Consider the following 16101-nt stretch of genomic DNA (forward strand, 5'->3'; position numbering starts at 1 on the left):
GAGCAGGGAGAAGGAGATGGGGACAGAGGGGAAGGCAGAGGCTAAGATCCTCACTTCCTCTCCCTGCCCCCTCAAGGATTAGGTTGGGGGGCTTCCCAGGAGGTGCTAGTGGTAAAGAATTCACCTGCCAATACAGGAGATGCCAGAGACAGGGGTCTGATTCCCTGGGTTCGGAAGATCCCCTGGAGGAGGACATAGCAACCCATTCCAGTATTCTTGCCTGGAGAAGCCTAAGGACAGAGGAGCCTGGTGGGCTACAGTCCCTGGGGATGCAAAGAGGCAGACATGACTGAGCACACACGACAGCTTTAGGAATATTTAGAAAGGTCTTGAAATCTAGATGGCAGCGGGGCGTGGCTCCTGCTCCCTATTCTTGGCTCTAGGCTCCTGCTTGCACCAGTTTGCAGGCACTTCCTCCAAAGTGAACGCAGTCACGCAGTAGGGTTAAGCAGAGGGAGGATGGAGCTCCAGGTGGCACTCATGGAACCTGGAGGGTCCCACCAGTACGTGAGGCTGAGGGGGCATGCAGGAGACCGCTGAATGAGAGTTCAAGAGCCCCACAAACTCCCCACGCCTACCTCCAAGCCAAGGCCAGATGGAGAACAGAGCAGAGCTCCGCCAGATCCATGGTGAAAGGAAAAGCAGAAGTTAGGCTGGGCTGGAGTGTAGGGAGCAAGCCGCCAACCTGGACCAAGCTAGACCAGCAGCAACCGGGTACCCGAGGAGCATCACCACAGCAACCTGACCGTCCTTCCCCAGAATCTCGGGGGCTTATAGTCCAAACGTCAAGGTGCCATCTCAGAAGCAGATGGAGGATTTCTGAAGTGCTCACTGTTTTTATGTGAAGAAAGCTATTACCCTTATCACGTCATACTTAGATTACCTGATGACAGGGAAAGGTCATTCATTTCTTTGTTACCCAGTGAGCGGGAGCTCTTGAAGGCCTTACATTTTATCTGAACGCTCAGTGTAGCATCAGAGACATTGGGATCTTGCATTTTTTTCTGTGTATATTTTCTGTGAATTTTGTTTCAGTTGCTGCCCTTGTAGAAGTTGCGGTTGTTGTTCAGTCAACAACAGTTGTTCAGTCCCAGAGCTTGCTCAAACTCATGTCCATTGAGTCAATGATGCCATCCCACCATCTCATCCTCTGCTGTCCCTTGTAGGAGTACCAAGTTTATGACTGAGGAAGGAGAGGCTGTGGGCACAGGGGCCTAGGCACCTGTTCCTGCCAATCGCCTCTCCTGGTATGCTGAGTCCTGTGTCGCATACCTAGGGCCTTCCATGAATAGACTGTCCACCTCAAATGCCACTGATGTGACTTCAGTCCCCACCTTTGTCCAGACCATCCACTTGAACCTTCATCCTCAGTGGGTCTGAATGCTGACCCTTACAATGACAATAAGGACTATATTGTACTGACACAAAGTGCCAGGCCCTGGACCGAATGCTTTGCATCATCATCACTTTTAATCCTCAATGGTCACCTTATGAGATGGGTTCCAGTAATATCAACATTTTCCAAATGGGAACACAGAAGTTTAAGGAGTATAAATATCTCGATCCCAAACAGTAAGTGGCAGAGCTGGGTTTTGAGCCTTTAGCTCTGAACCACCACATGGCTTCCACTTAACCTAGAGAACACAAGTGATGAGCTTGCTGCATTGAGTGCAATGTCTTCCTAAGCTTGGACCTGGGTTTGGTCAGCATCCAGCCAGGTGTGCCCCGTTGCACCTCCCAGCTCCTCCCTCCTCCTATCGCCCTGGTTGTTGAGGTCCCTACATGTCTTGCAACCTTTGTGATGCTCCTCCACCTTCACCTCACACTCACCACTCAGACGCTAGAGTCACCTCCTGGTTTCTAGAGCCTTTTATGACTCCCTGTGGCAATGAGTTGTTCCCTCTTGTGTGTGTCCATAGCATCTGGCATCTGGACAGGATATCTCACACAGAAACATACTTACATAGCTATTAGACAATCACCCGAGGTGGACTGGAGGGTCCTCGGTGACCAATCAATACCGTATTCATTTCTGAGGCTCTAGCCCAGAGAGGGCATGGCATAGACTGTGGGCTGCCTTGCTTAAGCCTCTTCCAGTCCTCCACCAGAGAGCTGTGCTGTCTTCCAGCACAGCAGAGGCCAGAAAGCAGAAAAACGACGTTCAAAGCTAGGTTCCCATGATTAATTTAGGTCTTGCCAATCAAATGCTTTCATGCGGGACTGATTCAAGACTTCGCTATGTTTGGCAATAGGCAAGGGGCAGGGCACTCATTTTGCTGGAGAGGATTTTGGTTTTTAAATTGTGACAGCAGTTCCTCAAGTCTGACGGAGCCATGCAGTATGTCGTCCACGTATATCTGTCATGGGGGAAGAAAGAGTAAATTTAACAAAACTGCCCTCTTAAAGGTTGCCAACAACCTCAAAGAATCCATATCAGCCCCTTTTCACCAAATCTGTTAACCACGATTTTCTCACTTGCCTTTTCAAAGAAAGAGGGCTTTGTGTTATGTTTGATTCAGATCTATTAGAAATTCTGTTAAATTTGCATAGATTTGGGGCTTCCCTGGTAGTCCAGAGGTTAAGAGTGTGCCTGGCAATGCAGGGGACACGGGTTCTATCCCTGGTCCCGGAAGGCCCCACATGCCTTGGGGCAACAAAGTCCGTGTGCCACAACTGCTGAGCCCACGCTCCAGAGTCCCGTGCTCTGCAGCGAGACACACCACTGCAATGGGAGGCCTGAGCACCGCAGTGGAGAGCGGCCCCACTTGCTGCAGCTAGAGAAAGCCCTCGCACAGCAGCAAAGACCCAGCACAGCCAAAACTAAAAAAATGAAGTTTAAAAATTTTGCATAGATTCTAGGTGATGAGAAGAGAGTTGAAATAGTAACCCAGAAAGACAGGATAATCAAAAGGAAGGGTTACTGCTGGGCAGCAAAGTGGAGACGGGCTGGGACCTGAGACCCTTACTGGCAGTGCTTGCACCTGGACAAAAGTCTCTTTGAGCAAAAGAAGACAAAGAAACAATAAGGGACTAAAAATAACTGCACACATGTGCAGTTGGGGCAAAGTATGAACAATAAGACACAAAACGGCCAAAGCCCAACTGCCACTTCTGAGATGCCAGGAGAAAAAGCAGGGCACCATGCCTGATCCCTGCTCACAGCACCACTGAGCGGCTGGGCAGACCACCTACGCCACCCTTCCAGCCTGGCCCAGCAATCTGCTCCTACCCTGACCCCATTTAAGGCACCAGCTCACTGGCCCTTGCGACCAGGGAGTGAGCAAGGGAACGTGTTGCTTACTTTCTCTCCCTCGTGAGTCCCAACAAAGCCTCACCTGAATGCTCGGCTAGCTTCTTGCGCATGCTCAGTCGCTCAGCCATGTCTGACTCTTTGTGACCCCATGGACTGTGGCCCTCCAGGCTCCTCTGTCCAGAGAATTTCCCAGGCAAGAACACTAGGGTGTATTGCCATTTCCTTCTCCCAGGGGATTTTCCCAACCCAGGGATCGAACCCACGTCTCCTGCATCACCTGCATTGCAGGCAGATTCTTTACAGCTGAGCCACCATCTGGCCTCTTAAGCAATTTCTATTTAAGAGTCCAAGAATCCAGATCTGTAACAAAGTCAACAGATTCTGTTGAATCCCCCAAATCACTCCAAAGAGGCAGGAATCTCAGTTTCCATGCAGTGCTCAGTCTTAACTTTTCTTTGTGTAAGGTAGATTGTGTTTCCCTCCACCTCTAGGGTTCTGTGCTTCTATGACATCTGTGATGTACAGTAAACTATAAAGTGCACCAGAGAAAGCTCCTGGGGCGAGTGAGGACAGAGTGGAAAGTCCTGGCAGAGTTTTACCAGCCAGGCAAAGGAGAAGGAAGCTCAGGCGTTCACTGAAGATCCCAATGGGTTGGTAACCAAACCAGCTCTCTTTCTACCACACACCTTATAAAGCAGCCATATTTTCAATAAACTTCTTGGTAGGAGTTGAGAATGACCACAGCAGGCACCCCTAGAATTAAGAAGCCAAGCATCCTGAAATGCTTCCCGCCTCTGGTGCAGCCAGATGGGAAACAGACACCAGAGCATCAGCAGAGCCCCAGGGATTAGAGGCAGCGAGTCGTTCAACAACAAGGCCTTTGGCACATCCCCGTGGACAATGGCACCGGGGATGGGTGAATATTTGTAGGAATCTTCATTTAAGAACCATGCGGGCCAGAGCAGTTAGTCCTTTGCAGCTCTATAGTAGTAGTAGTTTAGTTGCTAAGTTGTGTCCAACTCTTGAGACCCCATGAGACCCCACCAGGGTCCTCTGGTGCTTGGAATTCTCCAGGCAAGAATATTGCAGTGGGTTGCCATTCCTTTCTCCAGGGTATCTTCCCAACCTAGGGATCAAACTGGGTCTCCTGCATTGCAGGCAGTCTCCCACGTTGCAGACAGCTTCTTTATCAACTGAGTCACCAGGCAAGCCTCAGGACTCTATACCCAATGATAAAAATAAAGTCTAGCTTTGAGGTGCTGCTGACAGTTTTCTGCATTGGTGTGCAGGGGCCTTCCTGCAGTGTGAATACTTACATCGTGTTTTCAGTACCACTGGCAGTTGGGGCCATAGCAAGCATCCATTTAGTGAGTGCCATTTAGTGAGTGTTTAAAGATAACAATGTACCCACGCTCGGTCCTTCCTTTAGTGCTAATGGATGGGAGCAAGCTGTATGGTTTCTTAAATAATACAGCAGCCTCCTGTGACCTCCCCCTTCTCAGGCAGCTCCTGCCACCAACTCAATTATTAACTTAGAGCTGCAAGGAACATTTCAGATGTTACTCAAGTATTCATCATCCACCCTACCCCCACAATGATATAAAAGGAAAACAATCAAAGACACTTAATAATCACAATTTTTTTAAAAAATATACATTAGAACAGGTTATTTTATTTTAAACTCTAGGTGGAAGTGGATTACTGTTTTCCTTAGAAAGCATTTGAGAATTTCAAATCAATTCAGTAGCTTGCCCCCCTGGTACTGAATCCTTGCCCCCCTGGTACTGCATCCTGATTTTTTAAACTTGGTCTCCACAGATTCATGCCTTCTCCAACTGCAGTCACTACCACAGGTCTGATCCTGGGTGACTGCTGCTGGACTAGGTAACCAGGATAGTCCTACCTCAATGTGCTGTTAACATCTGAGATCAAACCACTCTGTGATCCAGCTTCAGCGTGGGCTAATTTCTCTGGCCTAGAGATGTTTATTTTTTCATCCACCAAATTTCTAGTGAGCCCGTCTCTGAGGCAAGCACTGTATACTTCATGATTGAGATTCAGTCTCCGACCTGGGGTGGGATGGGGTGGGGTGGGGTTCATGGTCGCAGACCCAAACGTGCATGTTCACAAAAAGAAATAGTAGTTATTGAATTCCTAAAGTTCAAATGCAAATGAAACATGAATGCAAGATTCCATTGGCCACCCAGAGCATAGAATAGCTGGTTCTGCTGGATGGAGCCCCAGAAGGGTTTACATAGGAGGTGACAATTGAGAGAGGCTTTGACAAATGAGTTGATTTTTACCAAAATGAGCTGAAGAAGCTCATCCAGAGCCCGGAAGTGTCCGTGGGGCTTAAAGGCAGATCAGAGAGGGGTTGTGTTAGAGAAAGGACCGGCCACAGGACGCAGGGCCAGAAAAGGGAAAGAGTCTCTAGGGTCAGGAACTTCAGGCATTATTAATGTGACCGAGGGAAGCTGAGGCCCAAGGGGATTACAAAGGAGGCAAGCTGCTTACCTGCTCTGTGCAAAGACACATTTTGCCCCAACCCTGCTCAGTCCTCTCAAAGAACATTCTTTTCTTGTCAGGAGGAACAGGGAGAGAGTAAATAGCCCACACAAGTCTATGGCTCCTGTGGGAAAAATAACTAGATGATCTCCTACTGGTGTGGGTCACCAATGTCCTCTTCAGACGTCCACGACAAAGCACTGGTATTATCGTTTTTACCCCGCAGACTTGAAACCTGAAAGGCCAGAGGTTAACCCCGGCCATTATCCTGCTTGACCAGAGGATGATCTTGGCGCCAGCCTGGTAATACCTTTTAATACCTCCTCAAGGTTTACGTTCTTCTCTTCCTCCTTTTCAAAATCTGCTGGGGATTTTTTAAGACAAGCTTTTGTCCCTAGAGCCTGCCTTCCAACCACTATTTGGGGCCAAAATAGTCACAGTAAATGAGCTCTCTTCTGGTAAATTTTCACTGGCTCTCAACTGTTTTAACACTGAATCAATTATGTGTGTTATGGGAACCTTTGAGACCATTTCTTCTTGGAATGGAGATTGAGTCTATATTTCACGAATGACAGACCCATGGAACTCTCCCAGGGTCCTCATCATAGATTCCTGCCAATAGGATTGTGTTTGATGAATAAGAGCCCCAGTACTGGAAATCAATGCCTCCACTCCCCAGTCTTTCAGGATTCAACAGAAGGTGAAAGTGGGACTTGAACAAGATAAGATATGTGAGGAGATGAACTGGGCAATGCCAGAGACATCTGTCCTCCAACACCAGCATGTCTCCTACCTTTTGATCCTTTAAAGACGTTGAGCAGAAGTAAAGTTAAGAATTTTTGTGATTTAAGAGAGCTTTTCAAGTGTCAGGAGTTATGATACATATGGCCAATTGACTGAGATATAGCCAGTCCAATCTCTGACAAGCACAATCCCTACTTATTCAGCCAGTCACCTTTGCACCTAGATAAAATCGTCCTCTTCTGAGGACCCCCATGTTTAAAAAACAATAGGAAAAAAATAATGAGAAGGAGGTTTGCTTATCCCTAATAAATCAGTCACCTGGGTCAGCAGTCATACTGGGACACTGGGAATGTAGTGCTTGCTGACTCAGCATCAGAAGGGCTTTGTATTTAGCTGAGTTTTCAGCAAAGATCAGTCCCCAGTGATCCATCAGTCCATCCATATCCCTGTCCTAGGCTCCCATTTCTAGGTGAGCTCAGGACCCAGGACAAACTACATGGAGAGAGCCTATATGCACTTTTATGCTGATGAAATCAAGTTGATATAAAGGCTGAGAGATGCAGAAAGGAGAGGAATGGTCCCATATACATTTCTTTGGTGGTGGAGAAATTTCAAAACAAATGTGTGTGTATATATATAGGTAATCCTCAGGTGTTTTTTCAAAAGGTGACCCAAGAGATAACAATGAGCTTTTCTATTTTGAACTACTTTAACAGCTTTGGGATACTTTAGAGAATTAATTGTTAAACACCTGTACACCTTTAACCCAGCTGTCAGACCTTAACATTTTGCCATATGTAATTCGGATTCCCCTTCTTTTTAATAAGTAAAGTATAGCAGAAGATTTTTAGAGTAGTGAAACTACTCTGTTGATATTGTAGTGGTAGATATATGCCATTACACATTTGTGTAAGCCCATAGAATGTGTGGGCGGCTCATATGAATGAGTGACTGAACTGAACTGAATAGAATGTGCAGGCTTCCCTGATAGCTCAGATGGTAAAAAAAAATCCACTTGCAATGAAGGAGACCTGGGTTTGATCCCTGGGTTGGGAAAATCCCCTGGAGAAAGGAATGGCTACCTACTCCAGTATTCTTGCCTGGAGAACTCCATGGACAGAGGAGCTTGGTGGGCCACAGTTAATGGGGCACAAAGAGTCAAACACGACTGAAGTGACTAAGTACGAACACATAGAATGTGCAACACCGAAAGTTAACCCAAAGATAAACTATGCACTTTGGGTGATTATGAGGTGTCAGTATAGGTTTATTGATTATAACAAATGCAGCACTCTGGTAGGGATGTTGATCATGGAAGTGGTAATGGGGGTGTCTGGGTATACATGAGGGTAGAAGGTAAATGGGAAATCTCTATTCCTTCCTCTGTTTTACTATGAACCTAAAACTGCCTAAAGGAAATCAGTTCTGAATATTCATTGGAAGGACTGATGAGGAAGCTGAAACTTCAATACTTTGGCCACCTGATTCAAAGAACTGACTCACTGGAAAAGACCCTGATGCTGAGAAAGACTGAAGGCAGGAGGAGAAGGGGACGACAGAGGAGGAGACGGTTGGATGGCATCACCAACTCAATGGGCATGAGTTTGAGCAAGTTCTGGGAGTTGGTGATGGACAGGGAAGCCGGATGTGCTGTAGTCCATGGGGTCGCAAAGAGTTGGATACAACTGAGTGACTCAACTGAACCGAACTGAAAACCGCTACACCAACGTTTATATATATATGTATGGCTCGCCAGGTGGTGCTCCGGTACTGAATTAGACGCCGCTTCGATCCATGGGCTGGGAAGACTCCCCTGGAGGGGGAGTGGCAGCAGCGTCAGCGCTGTTAGTGCCCTTAGTGCACGACAGAGCCGTGCTGTGCGTTTATTCTCAGCGTTGTCCCGGGTACTTGATGGGCCTTTCAATCTGGAAATTCATATCCTTCACTTATGAGAAATTTTCTTTAGTTATTTCATAGATGATATCTTCTCTTTGTTTTTTCTGTTCTCTTTTCCTATGGACATTCTATACTAATTCTCCAATTTTATTATATTTCCTCCTCTTTTCATTTATTTTTGCTCTGCCACCTGAAAAATATTTCCAGCTACATTAATTTTCTAACCCTTTTATTGTTTTTAAATTGTCTTCATATTTTAAATTTTTAACAAAATATTTGTTCTCCAAATGTTCTCTTTTGATAGCATCATGTCGTTCAGTTTAGTTCAGTTGCTCAGTTGTGTCTGACTCTTTGTGACCCCATGAACCACAACACGCCAGGCCTTCCTGTCCATCACCAACTCCCAGAGTCCACTGAAACCCATGTCCATTGAGTTGGTGATGCCATCCAACCATCTCATCCTCTGTCATCCCCTTCTCCTCCTGCCCTCAATCTTTCCCAGCATCAGGGTCTTTTCCAATGAGTCAGTTCTTCACATCAGGTGGCCAAAGTATTGGAGTTTCAGCTTCAGCATCAGTCCTTCTAATGAACACCCAGGACTGATCTCCTTTAGGATGGACTGGTTGGATCTCCTTGCAGTCCAAGGGACTCTCAAGAGTCTTCTCCAACACCACAGTTCTAAAGCATCATTTCTTCGGCGCTCAGCTTTCTTTATAGTCCAACTCTCACATCCATACATGACCACTGAAAAACCATAGCCCTGACTAGACCGACCTTTGTTGGCAAAGTAATGTCTCTGCTTTTTAATATCTTGTCTAGATTGGTCATAATTTTTCTTCCAAGGAGTAAGCATCTTTTAATTTCATGGCTGCAGTCACCATCTGCAGTGATTTTGGAGCCCAAAAAAATAAAGTCTGACACTGTTTCCACTGTTTCCCCATCTATTTCCCATGAAGTGATGGGACCGGATGCCCTGATCTTCGTTTCATGTTTCGTGGTTGCAAGCTTTTCCTTATCTCTTAAGAATATCAATAAACCTTCCCTGGTGGCTCAGAGGGTAAAGTGTCTGCCCGCAACGCGGGAGACCTGGGTTCGATCCCTGGGTCAGGAAGATCACCTGAAGAAGGAAATGGCAACCCACTCCAATACTCTTGCCTGGAGAATCCCATGGATGGAGGAGCCTGGAGGGCTACAGTTCACAGGGTCGCAAAGAATCAGACACGACTGAGCCACTTCACAAAGCAAGTTTTCTTCTACCTGCAGTTTGTTTCCTCCAGGTTGCATTTTTCTATTTATTCACTTTGGCCTATCTTGTTTGAGACTTTACTTGGCAGGCAGTAGCCTTTGGTTGTTGATTCATACATAAGAACTGGAGACTAAAATATGCTTAGAAAGCTCTGGGAATGTGTTTAGCGTTTATTAACCTAATGAGCTGGCTGGACCATTATACTGGGAAGCCTAGTATTATCTGTGCCTTTAGGTGTTTCTTCTTCATCTGCAGATTCTTTACAGCAGACTCTTGTCTCCGGGGCAGGCTCTTCCAGTCTCCTGTCTGGAAGGTGCTGGTCTGGAGCCTGACTTTCTGGTATCGCAGAGGAGGTAAGCAAGGGGTGCCGAAGGCTTGCATTTACCTAACGCCCCACCCTTTACAAGACTCATGTTCTTCATCCAGAGATCACCTTCAGAGAAAACCTCTGAGTCTTCTGCCAAGGGGAGGGAATAATGAGGGAAGATCTGTGGATCTGACTGCTTTTTCGATAGACTCGGACAGGCCTCCTTAGCAATCGTTTTTTTCCCCTCAATTTCAAAAGTGCCTGCTGCTGCCAGTTTCCGGAGCTCTGAGGCATTCATTCTGCGTTATTAATCAGATTGGGTCTCTATTTTCCCCGCTGCCAGTTTCAAATTCAGCTTTCTTGGCTCTGCCAAGCAAGACCCTTCACCAGCCATTTCTCCAACTTCTGAAATCTGGTCGCTGCTGTCTCCTCTCCCAGGCTCCCCATTCTTCTGGGTTGTGTCTTTTCAAAAACCCCTCCACCGTCATTTTAGTGAGGTTTCAAGAGACACCAAAAGTAAAATGCATATAAGTCCCCCCTCCTTGTAGATGCCAGATGGAAACCAAGCTTCCCCTCTCCTCGTCCTCCCCTCAAAGCCAGCTAGCTCTGAAGTTCAGTGCCTTTAATTGCACAAACATTTATTGGGCAGATACTATGGGTCAGCCCTGGACTTGTCTCAGACTCGCACCATCCAAATGGATGGACTCTGAGCAAAGGCTCGCTGAGTTGCACTGCAGTGCTGTGTGCGTCACGTGTGACATGGACTTGGGCTGGCTGCCCGGGGCCCTCTGGCCTCTGAGTCTGTCCTGACTCTTGCCCACTCTCAGTGGGCTTACAGTAAGTTCCCTGCATACAAACCTTCAAGAGGCAAACTTTCAAAGGTGCAAACATGCATCTGGTTCCAGCAAGGAGCCGGAACCTGTGCCATCGATGTCCGGCCTGAGTTCAGCTGCAGCTCGCCCTGCGCCTGCTGTTGCTGAGGGCCCTTCAGCTCTGTCATCTCCGACCTTCTCTCCCTTCTCCAGTCAGCAACTCTTCCTGCCTACTCACGTGATGCCAGCCCCTGTATGCCAACTGTCATAGTGAACTACTGTACTTGTAAAAGTACTGTAAGGTTAAAAATGTTTTCTTTGTTTTTCATGTATTATTTGTGTGAAAAGTATTAAAAACTTTGTGCAATACAGTACCATATAGCCAACTGTGTTAGTTGAGTATGTAGGCTAACTTTGTTGGACTTAAAAGAGTTACTATGCTTTACTTTTCATGAGCAGCAACCTTTCTAAGTTTCCGGGCTCCTCAGGTTCAAACTGATTGGTCTTAAACCTTATTACCACTCTGCTCTGACTCAGCATTCAAATGAAAAAGAATAGGCTTTGAATTCTTGCTCCCTAAAAACACTTTGCACAAACAGCCCATGAAGGAAAAAGCAGAAGCAGCACAGGCTTCAGTTCAGTTCAGTCGCTCAGTCGTGTCTGACTCTTTGCGACCCCATGAACCACAGCACGCCAGGCCTCCCTGTCCATCACCAACTCCCGGAGTTCATTCAGACTTAACGTCCATCGCATCAGTGATGCCATCCAGCCATCTCATCCTCTGTCCTCCCCTTCTCCTCCTGCCCCCAGTCCCTCCCAGAGTCTTTTCCAATGAGTCAACTCTTCCCATGAGGTGGCCAAAGTACTGGAGTTTCAGCTTTAGCATCATTCTTTCCAAAGAAATCCCAGGGCTGATCTCCTTCAGAATGGACTGGTTGGACCTCCTTGCAGTCCAAGAGACTCTCAAGAGTCTTCTCCAATACCACACTTCAAAAGCATCAATTCTTTGGCGCTCAGCTTTCTTCACAGTCCAACTCTCACATCCATACATGACCACAGGAAAAACCATAGCCTTGACTAGATGGACCTTTGTTGGCAAAGTAATGTCTCTGCTTTTGAATATGCTATCTAGGTTGGTCATAACTTTCCTTTCAAGGAGTAAGCGTCTTTTAATTTCATGGCAGCAATCACCATCTGCAGTGATTTTGGAGCCCAAAAAAAGAAAGTCTGACACTGTTTCCCCATCTATTTCCCATGAAGTGATGGGACCAGATGCCATGATCTTCGTTTTCTGAATGTGGAGCTTTAAGCCAACTTTTCCACTCTCCTCTTTCACCTTCATCAAGAGGCTTTTTAGTTCCTCTTCACTTTCTGCCATAAGGGTGGTGTCATCTGCATATATGAGGTTATTGATGTTTCTCTCTGCAATCTTGATTCCAGCTTGTGCTTCTTCCAGCCCAGCGTTTCTCATGATGTACTCTGCATAGAAGTTAAATAAGCAGGGTGATAATATACAGTCTTGACATACTCCTTTTCATACCAGTCTATTGTGCCACTCTCATTAGTTACTCCAATTCCTTCTCATTTCTAACCTTACAGGATTGAAGTGCTTTGTTCTTTGCCAAGGTCACTCTGCTGCTGCTGCTGCTAAGTCACTTCAGTCGTGTCCGACTCTGTGCGACCCCATAGACGGCAGCCTACCAGGCTCCCTCGTCCCTGGGATTCTTCAGGCAAGAACACTGGAGTGGGTTGCCATTTCCTTCTCCAATGCATGAAAGTGAAAAGTGAAAGTGAAGTTGCTCAGTCGTGTCCGACTCTTCACGACCCCATGGACTGCAGCCTACCAAGCTCCTCCGTCCATGGGATTTTCCAGGCAAGAGTACTGGAGTGGGGTGCCATTGCCTTCTCCGGCCAAGGTCACTCACACAGTACTAAAGATTTATTGTATGTAATTAATATAAGCCCTGATGACTCATTGTTTAAATGACATAATCATTGTGACCTAAAACCTTAATAAGCCTAAACCCAGAGATATTGCTGCATATCTCAGGCCACTCTAAAAAGAGATGCTTTTTTTTTAATCTGAGGTGTATTTTTATATATTTCCCCATATGCCAGGTACTGTTCTAAGCACTTTACAAATATTGTATTACCTTATTCAATCCTTATAACAACGATATTACAGAGGTACCCTCAGTACCCTCTTTTTACAGCTGAGGAAACAAGCCCAGAAAGGTTAAGTAACTTGCTCAAGGTCACACAGCTAGTAAGAGAAAGAGAGGAGATTCAAAGCTTCGCAGTCAAATCACAGAGTCCATAAGGGTACAGACTGTGACGCAGTGCTCTAAGCCAGTGCAAATGGAATGTGCTGAGATCTTTAGTCGTCACCATTCCAGACGGCTGCTGCTAGCAGGAAGGGGTCAGAGGCCCGGGATGCTGTTAGATATCCCGTATTGCACAGGACAGCCTGCAACAAAGACACATCCAGGCCAAATGTCAGCAGTACTGGGGATGGGAAGCCTGCTGGTGTGCTATTCATGGATGCTCTTCACCCAGTTTTGTAACTTCTTTCCCCAGGCATATGATAGAATCTGCATTTCTTTATTGTTTTCTAATTGTATTGAAGTATAGTTGATTTACAGTGTTGTGTTAATTTCTGCTGTGCAGCCAAGTCACTCAGTTATGTGTATATACATATTCGTTTTCATATCCTTTTCCATTATGCTTATCTTTTCCATTGTTTTTTAAAGGCTGTTGACTACATTTGCCTGTGCTATACAGTAGGATCTTGCTATTTATAGAATTTGCATTTCTTTTTTAAAACATAAAGTAGCTATTTTTTTTTTATTTTTAGCTTTTCTTCATTTAGTTTTCACTGCTAATTTCTTGTCAGGACTTTATACCAGTAGTGTCTTTTTTTCTTTTTTTAAATTTAATTTTGTTTTTATTTGGAGGATAATTATTTTACAATATTTTGATGGTTTCTGCCATATATCAACATGAATCAGCCATGAGTACATGCTAAGTTGCTTCAGTCATGCCAACTTTGCGACCCCATGAACTGTAGCCCACCAGGCTCCTCTGTCCATGGGATTCTCCAGGCAAGAATACTGAAGTGGGTTGCTATGTCCTCCTCCAAGGGATCTTCCCAACCCAAGGATCGAACCCAGGTCTCCTGTGGCTCCTGCATTGCAGGTGGATTCTTTATTGCTGAGTCACTGGGGAAGCCTGGAATCATCCATAGCTATACCTATGTCCCCCCCTTCTTAAACTTTCCCCCAGTTCCCTCCTCATCCCACCCCTCTAGGTTGTCACAGAGCACCTGCTTCGGGTTCCCTGCATCATAGAAAATTCCCACTGGCTATGCATTTTACATATGGTCATGTGTATGTTTCAATACTACTCTCTCAAGTCATCCCACCTTCTCTCTCCCCAACTGTGACCCTGAGTCTGTTCTTTACATCTGCATCTCCTTTAGAATTTGCATTTCTTTAGGTTAAGTGGCCACATAACTGGCTCTGGCCAATGTAATGCCTCTGGAAGGAATACGGGTCGCTTCAAGGCAAAACGTACAAAGCCGGTGCATAAGGCCGTGTTTTCTTTTTACTACACTGGCCATCTGGGAAATCTTGGAAACACAAAGATGGAGCTGGCCTTGGCCTGTGTGCTCTTTCTTTTAGCATAAGGATAAAGCAGAATAGAGCACTTCAGGACAGATAAACGGTCTGAGTCACCAATAATACGTGGAATTTTAAGTTCCTGCGATTTGGTGTTTACACAGCGTAACTAGGTTACCCCGACTGATGTGTTGCCAACCTAGTGTAGATACAGTTCTTTCTTAGTATCCGCAGGAGTTTGGCTCCGGGACCTCTGGAGACACCAAAGTCCAAGGAGGCTCAACTTCCTTACATAAAATAACCTGTACAGTTGGCCCTCCTTACCCATGGGTTTGAATCCAAGGATGTGGTCTGTGGATACAAAGAGGCAGGACTGGCTGTCCATATCTCCCAGAAAGGAATGGCAACCCACTCCAGTATTCTTGCCTGGAGAATCCCTTGGACGGAGGATCCTTTCCATAGGGTCACACAGAGCTGGACACGACTGAGACTGAGCGTGCAGGCATGCATGTGTCGTGTAACCTGACTCAACTCCTTCTACTCAGTTTCCATGTTTCTCCCCAGATGAGTTGTCTCCTAATCTTGTGTCATGAGGCTCGGTCACTCTTCCTATATTAAGAATTTTGCTTTGTGACTGGGCTGAACGTATTTAGATTCCATGACGATGGTCCTGTTTCCCTTTTTATGTCATTGCAAACCTCTGACATAAGTTGTATAATATTTGTTGCCATAAAAACCATGCAACTCAGATGTTTCCAGTTAACAAACACATTTGCTATTCTCATTATACCTCAACCAGCCCTGGTGAGGTCAGAGTTATTAACATTATAGCACCCAGGATTACGTGAACTTTGTGTGGGCAGCCTCTAGTCGTGGTATTCAGCTTTATTCATGAGTCTCAGTGCTTAAGAAATCTGTGTGTTCTGGTTTTGCAACTGTAGACCTTAATTCATAATCAGGTTAATCTACACAGAGATGAACTGGAGTTTCATTGAGTTTGGGTTGGTATGGAATAATTTGGTGGCAGCCTCACAACAGGTTAATAAATAGCCCACACAATAATTAACAAGCATTGTTCCTGCAAATGAAAACTCTGGGTATTCAGTGGACAATATATCTAGATTATAGAGCTGGAACAAAGCACCTAAGTATGTGCTGTGAAATCCGGTAGTGAAGAAGCCATAGAAATTACCACCACTTCTCCCCAGAAGAGAGCTGACTGGAGCATTTCTTTAAGGTCCTTAAAAATGCCAGTCTTGGGGCTTCTCAGTGGTCCAGTGGTTAAGACTCTGTGCTTCCATCACAAGGGGAACAGGTTCCATCCCCGGTCGGGGAACTCAGATTCCATATGGTGCTCCTGCACAGCAAAAAAAAAAACAACAACCAAAACCCATACCACCATTCAGCTCCTTTTCTCTTCCCCATACCTCCATAATTTTGTCATGCTGGTGTCCAATTTGAAATGTCTTTCTGTCTCCTTTGCTCTCACCCAAATTCAACGGATTTCTTCCCAATGTTAAATTCAAGTTTCTCTTCTTCTCTGAAGTCTTCCAAGCCAATACTACTGTCTCTCCTCTCCTAGCATTTATAATTGGAGCCACACCTTTAGTACTGGTTTGTAAGTCCCTCAAGGGCAAAGATGCCGAACAGATCTTTACTTTCCATGCAGCAAAATAACTTATATCCATTTATTTACTCACTCACTCCACAGATTGAGCATC

This window comes from Bubalus kerabau, chromosome 21, assembly GCF_029407905.1.
Source record: "Bubalus kerabau isolate K-KA32 ecotype Philippines breed swamp buffalo chromosome 21, PCC_UOA_SB_1v2, whole genome shotgun sequence".
In the NCBI taxonomy this organism is placed as follows: domain Eukaryota; kingdom Metazoa; phylum Chordata; class Mammalia; order Artiodactyla; family Bovidae; genus Bubalus; species Bubalus kerabau.